Source organism: Camellia sinensis, chromosome 14 (genome assembly GCF_055761805.1).
Source record: "Camellia sinensis isolate YWXY chromosome 14, ASM5576180v1, whole genome shotgun sequence".
Classification (NCBI taxonomy): Eukaryota; Viridiplantae; Streptophyta; class Magnoliopsida; order Ericales; family Theaceae; genus Camellia; species Camellia sinensis.
The window spans coordinates 14,460,326-14,470,787 of NC_138974.1; positions in this window are offsets into that span (position 1 = coordinate 14,460,326).

The following is a 10,462-nucleotide window of genomic DNA, read 5'->3' on the forward strand; positions in this document are numbered from 1 at the left end:
AAATTACATAATGTGTGCATTGCATTTAGTCATATTACATTAATTAGGAGCATGCATATTTTTCTAATTATTTTGCTTTGTTTTGGCTCGGAGTACTAGATGAGTAATTCTGTGTTTTAGCATCTTGCATCGAATGTTTGTGTTACCATGTCAAAGCATACTTACATGAGGCTAATTGCTTAAATGATATAATTGTTTGAATGCATGTGGATGAAGGCTAGTTGCTTAAATTGGGATAGTTTGATTAATGTCCATTTTAAGCCCACTTTTTCAGGTGGCAAATTCACAAAACAATTTCAAATAAAACACGAAATCAAATGTTTCAATTCTTGCAAATTAGTCTATATTTGTATGTGCGTCACATAGTAAAAAATAGCTAATAATTGGAACAAGAGCATATAATGTAAATAAAAATCACATCATGATTAGTAGAGGCCGATCTTTGATCGGGCGAGTGGGGTGCTCAATTCATGACCTTTCCCTCTCGTACCCTAGTTCTCGAGCCGAGACACTTTGGTGATGACGGATAAGTGGCCTCTAGCACGAGTCTCGGGTTTCCTAAATTTTTTAAAAAATATTTAGGTGGTGACTCTGAAATTTGGCAAAGCAGTCCATTTTTGACATTTGATTTAAAACATCAATTTTCCAAAAGAATTACCGAATTTGGACTCTTTTTGTGTTTCTACTGTTTCACATTGTACTTGTGAAATCAGATTCAGAACCACGGGAGTCCGAACTGTAGGGCTATTCATCTTCTGAAGGAGTACGAAAAGTCGAGCTACACTAGGAATCTTGTCCCTTATCTGCTTATTTTAGATTCCGGTATCTCTGCAGATAACCTCAGCCTAGCCGAGATTATCTCGGCGCATGGCCAAGTCACCTAGCACCTTGGCTAACACTTCGGCGTCACCTTAGCCATGTGCTGTCATTCACAAAATACGTCTCCACAACTGTCCCCTAGGTTCTATTACCTCGACAACCTGAGGTAATGGAACCTACATCGTTTTGTCCCTATAGCATGTTGGCTAAAATTTCATTTCTTCTTCACGACCGAGATCATCTCGTCGGTTTCAAGTAACCAAGACTCTGCTGCCCATTCTACCAAGGATCAAGAACCAAGAATCAAGTTCTTCAAGTCTCTCACCCGGGATTGCTTCTCTAGCCAAGGTTATGGCCTCACTAATTCAAGAATTTCAAGAGTTCTAACAGTGCATAAGTGTAGACACCTCATTTTTGACGGCCCTTACGACTTGGACACCATTGCATGCACACCCGATGATGAGATTATATGCTCACCAAGTGCTAGAAGCCCTCAGCGAAATGCCACAACTTTAAGCCTTTCAAACTTTGTACATTTGTTGCCTCATTCTTGGACCAACCTTTGGTTTTTGAGCCTACAGCCTCTGGTGTGGCTTGCCGACCACCAGTGATTAACGGTCGGTCACCACTGATGGTCGGTCGGCCACCAGTGTATTTTGCAGATATTTTATGCCAGTTGTGCCAGCAGTTTGCACAGATGCATGCATCTTCACCCACGTGTAGGACTGGATCTCCTTGAGGGAATTTCATGCTTTCTATATATAGGGACCTCCTCTCTCTTGTAGCAATGTTAGAAAATTTTGAACTTAAAAATTTTCCTCTCTCTCTACACTTTAGCCTCCAATTACTTAACCTTTGCCTATACACCCTTAACCAAATCTTCTCATCTTTGAGTTGAGGTGTTCTTGAGCTTGGTTTGAGCTCTAGATGGTGTACTTACTTGGTTTTATTTCTTGGAATTACTCTTCTCTTCATGAGGTATAAAGCCTTGCCTCTTTACTTGCTTGCTCCACTATTATTTCTACTATTTTTCCACTGTTTTTGGACTGTCAAAACTCTGTGTCTTTTGGGCTGAAGCTTGGGTTTAAGGCCATTAATAGCCCTTCTTTATACCTTGTTTTGGAGGCCTTTGCCCTTGTGTTTCCCATCATTTTACTATCTTTTTCCAAGCTTTTAAACATTGATTTTCAGAACTTTTTCAGTGGCCAAAATCATGTTCTGAAGTCCAAATTTGGAGAGGTTAGCCTCCCCTCCTTGTGTCTCGTTTGCTAGCCTAGTTTATGCTGTGTTAGCTTAATTTTCTAGCCATATATAGCTTAATTCTAGCATGTTTCAACCTCTGATTTGAACTGTTTTAACTCTATTTTGGGTTGGCTAAGTGTCCTCACAAGCTCGGTGTTTTGGGCCCTTAGACACCACTTGTTTGAGTTGATTGCATTATTTTAGTGTTTTTCTCACTTAATTTCAGCAAGCATAATCTCTGCAACCTTCCTCATTTCTTCATTATTTGTTTGCTTTGAGGGTTGTTTCAACATTGGGATTGCTTAGGCTTAAGATTGAGGTCCATGCTTAATGGTTTAATCCTCTTTTGGAGGTTCATTATCAACAGCATGACACCTCTCTCTTGCCTTAAACTATCCCTTGTTTGACACTTCCTTCTCTTTTAGAGGACTCAACTCACCAATGGACTTAATTGGTTAAAGAATGGGACGGTAATTGAAAGGAGTAACTAAAAGTTGAAACTAAAATTGTGCAAAGATAAGAATTTGATTGTGTTTTGGTGTGTTCAATCGGACATTAATTGAACATACGGAACTTGGATCATTTCATACTTGTTAGTGATGAAATGATCCAAGTCTCCAAGGTCAACCTCTTCCCTTGATCTTCCATGAAAGGGAGGAGGTTTGTGTCTTTTTTTCTTGCATTTATTGAAATTGCACACTTGGAGTCACAAGCCATCATGCAATGAAATTGCTTGAATTGGTGGTTTGTGGCTTAAGTTCACCATTCCTTGGATTTGTTCATGAAAATGAGAGGTGAGTTGTGTAGACAAACCTTGAAAATACCCTGTATGTGCACTGTTTGTCCTCTATTGTAGGATGATGAACTTATGCGGCAGTGGCCGATAGGTGGTCGGCAGACCATGGACCACCTCCATGGCCGACAATCTTCACCAGTGGCCGGCCAGCCACTGATGCAAAGCTCAGAAATGTGTTGGTAAGGTGGAGCAAATTTGTTCTGGAAGTTTTCAACTGTGCAAACAGAAGCATTCAGAAGCAAAACGGTGATGTTTTCGAGTGGAATCCGAGCATGCGCATGCACATGCACATCCCTAGTTTCCCGAGGCATAGTAGTTAGTTGTTTAGTTTAATTACTTATCCTAATTACACCTGCATTGTAATTATTTAATTATTTAATTAGTTAGTTAACTAGTTAATTAATTCAAGTGTTGTAATAATTAGTTAAGTAGTTTAGCTATTTATTCGGTTTTGTAGACACCCCATTTTTGACCGACCTTAAGACTCAGACATCACCAGTTGAGCGCTTGGTGATACTGCATATCGTGCTTGTCTAGAAGTTTTAGAGTCTCGGCTGCGAGCCTTGCCTCCGGACTTCCGGACTCTTTTGTGCTTTGCCTCGATTTGCGAACCAGGCTCGATTTTCTCTGTTTCTTTTCCTGAGGGGAGAGAGAGGTCCTGTAGACCATCTCTCAGTGGCCATAGGCTACATTTTGTGGCCATAGGCCATTTTGCCCATTTCGGAGTCCGGTTCCCGGTTTTCGGGACCGTTGGTCGTGTGCCTTCATTCGGGACCACTTAACTATCTCCGTTTGCTCTGATTTTTGGCATACATCTTATTTTCTCCCTTTCAAGGGACACTGGGGTCTGAGAAACCCACTTCGTGCCCGAATGCCACTTTCGGTGCTTAACAGCCCATTTTCGGGACCCCGAACTGCGCGTTTTGGCCCCCGAACATTCGTTTTGCAACGGTTTTCGTTCATTTTTGGCAGGTACCTCTGTTTTATCACTGGGAAGGCCGTAGAAGGGTGGGAGGCCAATAATTGTTACAGCAACCAGTTATATATCCTCCGACGCCCTCCGATGCCCGTTTTTCACACTTCCGGGCTAATGTTGAACACCTTGGGGGCACTTTCTTGAACTTTGGACCACATATTTGTGATGTACACACTTGGGAGGATCCTAAAAATTGGTGGCCGGCCACTAATGTTGCTTGACCCTTTTGAACCCCTCCTTCCGAGCTAATGTTGAACACCCTTGAGCCACTTTCTTGGACTTTTAACCACAGGGTTGTGTTGAGGGCACATGGGAGGACACCATTATGTGGTGGCCGGCGACTAAACCATCTTGACCCTTTTGACCCCTAGCCGGCCGGCTAGGGGATGTGGCCGGCCGGCCACCTGAAACAAAAATACCTGGCCGGCCATGATCCTTACAACATCCACTTTACAGCTGTATAGCTGTTTCCCCCAGAAAATATCCCAATCCGGGGGATATTTTGTGGGGGAAAACTTGCCTAATTTTCCCCCACCTTTGCCCCTCCTCTACTCCCCCTTTTTTGTCCATATAATCAGCAGGCAACATAGAGTTTTTAATAGGTTAGAAAATTTGCTCTTCAAGCTTGAATACAAGAATCCCTCTTCATCTCTCTCATTTCCTTGAAAAACTTCCAAGTCCTACACCACCATTCCTTCTACACCACCACCCCCCACCCTTCCATCCTCCATTCCAGAAGATTCAAGGTGTTCTCCAAGGCCTAAGGAGTCACAAACTCAAGCCAAGAGGCAACCAAAGTCACGTCTTCAAGGGTAAGTTCACTTTCCCTCTTTTCTAGCTCATTTTTGCAACATTTCTTAGCCTCTCTTTCTTGTATATTTGAGCTCCTACCAAAACTGAAAAGGTCATTTTTTTGAGCCCTTTTTCACTTTTTCTTAAGGGCTCAACCCTATTTGAGCCCCCCATCTTGCACTTGCTTCAATGTCTTCCTTAAATGCTATTTTCTTGCATGCTTTGGCAGCCTATCATGCTTCGGTTTTTGACCTTTTTACAGTACTAAAAATAGTCTTATTTTGGTCCATTCTTTATGTTTTATTAAGGGCCTTTCATGGTTTGGGACCTCCATATGCTACTTCATGTTATATCCCTCCTTGGTCCCCTTTTCTTGCATGCTTTGGCAGCCCATTATGCTTTCATTTTTGGGCATTTTACAGAACTGAAAAAAGGCTTATTTTGATCCCCTATTCAACATTGAAGAAGGGCTCAACACTGTTTGGGACCTCCATGCTACACTTGCCTTTATATTCCCTCTTTGGTCCCCATTTTTGCATGTTTTGGCAGCCTATCATGCTTCTGTTTTTGGTCTTTTTACAGGCCTAGAAATGGCATTATTTTGACGTTCTTAACATGTTCCATCAAGGGTCTTTGGCTGTTTGTTGAGTATTTTGTATACTTTGTGTTATAGCCTCTTTTTGAGCCTCATTTTGCATTGCATTTCTAGCATGTTTTTATACTGTTTTGGGGTTTTTACAGTTCTGTAAATATGCTTATTTTTGGTCCCTCTTAAATTTTGTAGAAGGGAATTTTTCAGTTTGGGCATTGCATATACCACTTGCCTCTTTGGCCACCTTTTGGCCCTTTTTCTTGCATAAAAGCTTAGCCATATCTATGTTTGTTTTTAGGGTTTTTACAGTTCTGTAAACGTGCTTATTTTTTTCCCCTCTTCAATGTTGTTGAAGGGCCCTAACCTGTTTGGAGTTAGCAGCTGTGAGTTGCTTCATAATCTCATGTTTAGGGCCATTTTTTCATGCCATTGTTGCCCTATCCTTGTTTGCTGTTTGACCATGATTTGTACTGGAAAAATGCTTATTTTGAGGCTGCCTTGCTTCTGTCTTTTCATTCCATGTACCAATTATGCATGCTTTGTATAGCTGTAGTTCATTTCTAGGCGCCTAATTTGCATTTCGGGAGAGATTCCATGCATCGGGTGTGTTTTTGCCTCATTTCGGGGCTGTTTTCCCCCACTTTTCATTGCTGAAAATCCATTAGCATGTTTGCATATCATTTTTGCCATATTGCATTGCGTATGCCATTGCCTCGATTTGCGTACCCGTGTGCGCGCATTTCGAGGCACTTCATCTTCATCCATCGGCCTCTTATGTGAGTGTGGCTGAGGATCTCTCATGTTAGTATAAGTCCATGTTGCATTCTATATGCCATTTTAGCCATATAGCATTGCGTATGCCATTGTCTCAATTTGTGTGCCCGTGTGCACGCGTTTCGAGGCACTTCATGTGTGGCTGAGGCTCTCTCATGTTAGTATAAGTCCATGTTGCATTCTATATGCCATTTTAGCCATATTGCATTGCGTATGCCATTGTCTCGATTTGCGTGCCCGTGTGCACGCGTTTCGAGGCACTTCATCTTCATCCATCGGCCTCTTATGTGAGTGTGGCTGAGGCTCTCTCATGTTAGTATAAGTCCATGTTGCATTTTCCATGCCATTTTAGCCATATTGCATTGCGTATGCCATTGCCTCGGTTTGCGTGCCCGTGTGCACGCATTTCGAGGCACTTCATTTTTCATCCATCGGCCTCTTTTGTGAGTGTGGCTGAGGCTCTCTCATGTTAGTGTAAGCCCATATCATATTTCTCTGTCATTTGCATTACATATGCCATTTCCTCGGTTTGCGTGCCCGTGTGCACGCATTTCGAGGCATCTCATTTTTACAGCATAGTGCATACTAGGTTGTATCTTAGATCGCATTCTGTCATTTTCTCGGTTTGCGTGCCCGTGTGCACGCATTTCGAGGCATCTCATTTTCATAGCATTATGTATGTTAGGATTGTATCTTAGTCGCATTTCATGCATATCATGCATATTGCATCGTGTTCGGGATAGGAGTTGCCCCGGCCACGGGAAACGAGGTACATTTCGTACTCCGAGTGACGGAATGTGTCTCAATTCCCCAGTCACCGACACTCCGGATCTTCCATGATGGAGTCAGGTCTTGTTGTGTTTTTCATGTGCATTCATACTATATTGAATTGTGCATTTCGACTCCTCGGCCATCATGCCTCGATATGCGTGATTGGTGGCACGAGGATCGAGGCATGCATATATCTGTGAAAATACATTGCTATGCCCCTTTCCTGCTCTCTGTTGCAGCAAAATGAAGAATCAGCAATTTTTCGGGACTTGGCACGCGTTTCAAGAAAAGGTGTAAACAGAGGCTAATCGGGGCATCCCAGTGGATTTCCGCGCAAGGTAGCCCAGACATGCATCATCCATCAGAAGCAAGGCAGTCCCTGGCTTGCATGCCAGCTTTATTAAACTTTCTTAGTTAGTTTGTTAATTAATTAGGAATTTGTACATTATTCGGACTGTAATATTTGGACTGTACTATTCTTTTATTTGGGACTGTATATTATTTTATTCGGACCCTCTGCGCGAGGGCATAACTGTAATAAGTGTGCGTGTGTGTGTTGTATGTCTTCCAACCCCACGTCTTTCTCCCTTTTATTTATCTGCTTTTGATGGTTAGATTAGGGCATGTTTAAATTAGCATACAGTATGACAGCATGTTTGCATCATTCACCTGTATTGCATGCACCGGGCTCGGCGCATCATACTAACTGCATCGTACTTTCAATTCCAAATTGAATACATGTTAGTTGTAGCATTTCATATGCCATGTTTAGAATAGCCGAGCCTGCTACAGTTTGCATTCTTGCATGTGTTGCATTAGGCATTTTTGTATACTTAGGATCATGCATGATTTCTAATGTAGTTTCTATTTTGGCTTGGAGTACCCGGTGAGCTTTATGCTTTAGCATCCTTGCATGCATGTGAGTGAATGCCATGATAGCATGCTTACCATGAGGCTAAATGCTTATGTGATATAACTGCCTAAATGCCTGTGGGTGAAGGTTGGGTTGTTTAAATTGGAACAAATCATTGACTGTGAGTTTTAAGCCCACTAGATAGTGGCAAAACCATTGTTTTCTAAGCCCACCCAAGGGTGGCAAATCCATGACTTAGCCTACTTGCGAGTAGCACCATCAAACCATTTTCAAACAAAAACAAACATGAAATGTTTTGTTCCAATTCGGGCGATCCAGTCTATACTTGTATGCTGTGCGCATCACATAGTAACCTAGGCTAATAAACCGGAATAAGAACATACAATGTTTTCAAAAATAGATATCATGGTTAGTAGAGGCCGATCTTTGATCGGGCGAGTGGGGGTGCTCACGAAGTGACCTTCCCCAATCGTACCCAAGTTCCCGAGCCGAGGCAACTTTGGTGATGACGGACACGTGGTCTTTGGCACCGAGTCAGGGTTTCCTAAATTTCCCACAAAAAAACATTTAGGTGGCGACTCTGTATCTGGCAAAGCAGTCCATGTTTGGCACTTCTTTCAAAATCTGTTTTCTCAAAACGATTTGCCGGATTTGGACTCTTTGGTTCAGACTTAGAACCGTGACTACAAATCGAGTCCGAGCTGTAGCGAGGTCCCCCCGCAGACTTGTTACAGTTTCTGGCGACTCTGCTGGGGATTTAGATAACTTGACTCGAACTCGTGATATCTGTTTTTGACTACACTTGTGTGATTCTTTGCATTGCATTTGCATTGGTGCGCCTAGGACACCGTGTTTGCCATCTGCTATTCCTGAACGGTTTGCCGGAGGCTTGTCTTGTCAACGCATGACCATAAGGCTGACCGGTTGTGGGCTCTGCCAGTATGGGAACACAAACCCCGATTTTACCGGGGCATCCTCTTTGACCATTCGACCTAGTGCATATTCGGATCCATAGTGACCATTCCAAACTAGGACAAGTTGCTTACCCGTTTATAGGTTGTTTGAAACCGCTGCGTGCATAGTGAAACCCTAGTTCCTGACAAAATAGGACAGGGAAACCCTACCCCAACATAGGGGTGTTTTGGCTCTCACTTATCTGTTATGTGCTTTAGAGTGCGTCTCTACAGGAATGCATGTATCAGTGTATGAGTTTGGGCATCAGGCCTGCGGGCACCAGTTTGCGAATTTTGGCATCAGGCCTGCGGGCATTACTATCAAAATTTGGGAGTCAGCTTTACCTGTGGGTATCAGACTCGGATTTGGGGCAGAATTTTGGAGCAGAATTCAGTAGAGAGTACACTCACTCAGCTTTGCTCATGTGGGTTATCGTGAAATCAGGCTGAGGTGCTGTCTGTTTTCTCTTTTGCTAGGTAGTCTTGGAACCATAGATTCAGAAGGCTTCGATATCCCCCGGGTACATTGGACTAGTGCCGATAGACTTTGTTAGGTTAGAAATTCAATTCAAGGGCAACCGGTGTTCTTTCACTGAGGCAAGGTAAAGAAAAGCCAGTCAGGGCTCATCTGTTCATCTAATCCGTCAGTCGCCAGTCACGTCACCTTTGTTCAGACTCAGCAGACCGTGATGGCACAAGGTTCAGAAGAATTTGCGGCCGTGACAGCAGTGCTAAATCGGGGAACTGCCATGCAGGTTGAGACCAGTATTGAAACGCAGCGCCCATCTGGGGCATCTGCCTCACATCCAGCTTTGGGACCCCAGCCGAACTTTGACCCAATTCCGCCAGTTGAAGATTTGCAGTGTCTGAATCCTCGAGAAGGGTCGGCTCAAGCTCAGGTGCTCAGACCCTTGGTGCAGCCTAATGAGAGAACTCAACCCTTTCATGTTGATGAGTTCAATCCGACTGCAGTGAAAATTGCAAACCTTGAGAAGCAATTCAAAAGGGCACAGGGCCTTAACTCCATTCCTGGCATTGAGGATGGGCGCACCGAGGCTGCCATCCGGCTCCCAGACGGATTCAAAATGCCATATATCGACCGTTTCGACGGGTCTGGAGATCCAATGGTATATATCCGACTTTTCTTGGATGTCCTAAAGCCGATGGGTCTGACTAAGCCGCAAAAACTCTCTCTGTATGGAAGAACCTTGTCGGGTGTGGCAGCCACTTGGTATGCCAAATTGGAGGATACAGTGAAACAAAACTGGGAAGAACTGGCTGAGGCCTTTGTTGATCAATATTCTTACAATACCCAAGTTGAAATGACCATCCAGGAGCTTGAAGCAACCCGCCAGAACCCAACAGAGCCTTTTGTGGAATTCGTTGCAAGGTGGAGAGCAAAGGCAGCACAAATGACAGATCGTCGCCCTTCTGAGAAGGATCAAGTGCAGATGATGGTCCGAAACCTCGAGCATGATATGTTACAAAAGTTGATAGTCGCTCCACTATTCACTTTCAAAAGTTTGCATGAACTGGGGGTTCAAGTCGAGAATGCGTTCAACAGCGGGATCATTCCCAGGACAAGGGAACTGACAAGGAAGGTGATTTCAGGGAGTACCAACGCTAGTAGTAGCGCTATTCCCAAACCCACCGAAATCAATGCAGTCGCCACAGCCGACCCTTTTGCCAAACCAAGCCTACAAACAGCTGGCCCAGCTCGAGCTCAGGGTAGAACTTTCACCCCCCTCTATATGAGCCTGACTAGCACACTAAAAGCCTTGATGGAAAAAGGGCATCTCAAACCCCTCGATCCTCAACCTCTTCCCAACCCACTCCCAGCCAGACATAACCCCGCCAAGTACTGTGTGTACCA